We start from the raw sequence: 2649 nt of genomic DNA on the forward strand, positions 1-2649 counted from the left end.
CACTTTAATGGGGGAGGGAAACACAAAAGGGCGAAGGATGTGGGACACACAAGGAAAAGGCAGGACGAGGAGGGGGGGGGTAGCAGAGGGAGAAAGAGAAAGAGAGAGAGAGAGTGCGAGGGCCTCGTGTGGCCCTGCCTTTTTAACGGGGAGCGACAGGTATCCGTAGTCCAGGGGGGGCATGGGAGTTGTAGTTTTCCAAAAGAACAACAGTGATCCTTAACTCCTTAACTGAGAAATTGCCTCTATCAAACTGCCCTGTGGGCATGTCTGTGGAGAACTTTCTTAATTATTATTGATGTGGGAGGGCCCAGCCCACTATGGACAGTGCCATCCCTAGGCAGAAAGGTAGCTGAGGAGGCCATGAGAAACAAGCCAATGAGCAGCACTCTCTGCTTCAGTTCATGCCTCCAGCTTCCTGCCTTGAGTTCCTGCCTTGGCTTCCTTGGTGGGCTGCACACTGAGCACAAGCTCCTCTCCCGCCTGCACTTGGATGGGGGTGTCCAGAACCACGGCAGCTTGCTTCCCATGGGAGGCTTCACCTGAGGTGTCCAGCCTGACCTCATCATCAAGGCACAAAGGAAACCAAAACGGGACGGCGGTCACTCGTCCAGATCTACACATGCGGACCTTCACTTCTTTCTCTATTGGAAGTGTTCAGATATGGCGTCATCAGAGCTCATCTTAAGAGTTCCACTGGCTGGCTTAAAGAGACACAAGGCAATGAAGAGAAATCCAAACACATGGGCAGGCCCCTGGAACTGGCTAATCAAGGTGTTCTGCTTAGCCCAAGAGTGTGCTCTGCTCCTTGAACAGCACTCTCTTCTACCAGTGTCTGCGACTCCACGAGCATCCTGAGCATCAAGACTGCAATAAACATCTGGATATTGCAGCTTCTTCCATTCTTTCTTGCTGAAGGAGCCCAGATGGCTCAATGACATCTAATATAATTATGCTCCACAATTTATCTGATTTGGGCCTTTGCAACACAGCAGCTTCATCTTCTATATGTCTCAGCCAAAACTCCAGTGTTTCCTTTGGGAAGTGATTGGCTTCAGATATGAGGTCCAGAGCAACACAATGCTGGTCTTTCTCCACGGAACTGTAGGGCTTAACCTCACCAAGTGTTCCAGCAATTATAGGCAAAAGAGAGAAGCCTTCAGACACATCCAACACATAGAGAGGGTCAGAGGTGCTCGGTGCAGCAGCACTCTGTCCACTTTCAGAGTTCATCTCAGAGTCCCGACACTGAGGATCCATGGGCTGGCACAGTTTCTCTGGGGCCAGCGAAGACAACACCTTCCTCATGGCCATCCTAAAGCCTTCATGATATGGAATGTTATTGAGCAAAGCAATCTCTGCAGGTTCTAACACATAGGGCTGCTCCAGAGCATCTGCTCTACTGGTCTGAAGGTTAGCCAGAGCACTCTGCCTGCATGTATGCCTGCAGGCCAGAAGAGGGCACCAGATCTCATTACAGATGGTTGTGAGCCACCATGTGGTTGCTGAAAATTGAACTCAGGACCTCTGGAAGAGCAGTCTCTCCAATCCACCACTTTTATTTTTATTTTTGAAGTTAGTGCCTTTTTGAGACAGTGTCTCCCTGTGTAGCTCTGGCTAGCTTAGCTATGTAGACCAGGCTGGCTTTGAACTCACAGAGATCTGTCTGTCTCTGTCTCTCAAGTGGTAGGATTAAAGGTCTACTCCACTATGTCTTGCTTTAAATTAAAAAAAAAATATTTCGTGCATATAGGTATTTTGCCTGTGTGTACATCTTTGTACTACATGTAAATGGAGACTGCTTGTTCATTTCCCGGCAGCCCAGACGTGAATAATCACACAGAAATAATTATAACAATATTCAGTCAGTGACTCAGGCATATTTCTAGCTAGCTCTTACATCTTGAATTTCTATTAATCTGTGTAATGCACAAGGCTGTGGCTTACCAGAAAGGTTCTGGGTCCTTCTCTTTCGGCAGCTACATGACGTCTCCTTGACTCTGCCTATATATCTCTTTCAACCTGGATATATTCTGCCCTGCCATTGGCCAAAGCAGCTTTATTCATTTACCAATAAAAGCAACACATATACAGAAGGACATCCCACATCACTACATGTGTGCTTTTTTTCCCCACGGAGTCCAGCAAAGGGCACTGGCTCCCTGGAACTGGAGGTACAGATGGCTGTGAGCTGCCATGTGGGTGCTGGGAATCAAACCCAAATCCTCTTCACAAATTCTCCTGGAGGTCAACACTGTTATCCCCAAAGAAGCAACTCTCCCTGGCGAACATGGCCTCTGCTCTGGCCTGGTCTACAGCAGTACCTCTGCCACCACCATGGCTCTCTCTGGCCTGCGAAACTCACAACCTTCGGTCCATGAGAGCTGTTTACAGTGTGGGCCTTGAGCTTGAAAGCCAGCTCCCACCAGCAAAGGGCTCCTTCAGCTAGGCAGGGAAAGCACACACTTTAAAACCCGCACCAACATTTGATGCTGACCTGAGTGTAGTAATGGGGGCGGCGGGGCCCCAGCACCCCAGCCGCACCCTGGCCTCCTGGCTAGCTTATGCCCCGAAATAATTACACGGACACTGTATTCTTTTAATCACTGCTTGACTCTTTAGCTCTAGCCCTTTTCTCGGCTAACTCTC

General features: G+C 49.0%; 1 pseudogene; it reads right to left on the reverse strand.

Moving 5' to 3' along the window:
• LOC101988497 overlaps positions 1 to 2379 on the reverse strand; it is a 21255-nt pseudogene extending 18876 nt beyond the window's left edge.
• Between the last annotated feature and the right edge of the window lie 270 nt (positions 2380 to 2649).

The sequence above is a fragment of the Microtus ochrogaster genome, unplaced genomic scaffold, assembly GCF_000317375.1.
Source record: "Microtus ochrogaster isolate Prairie Vole_2 unplaced genomic scaffold, MicOch1.0 UNK16, whole genome shotgun sequence".
NCBI classification, from domain to species: Eukaryota; Metazoa; Chordata; class Mammalia; order Rodentia; family Cricetidae; genus Microtus; species Microtus ochrogaster.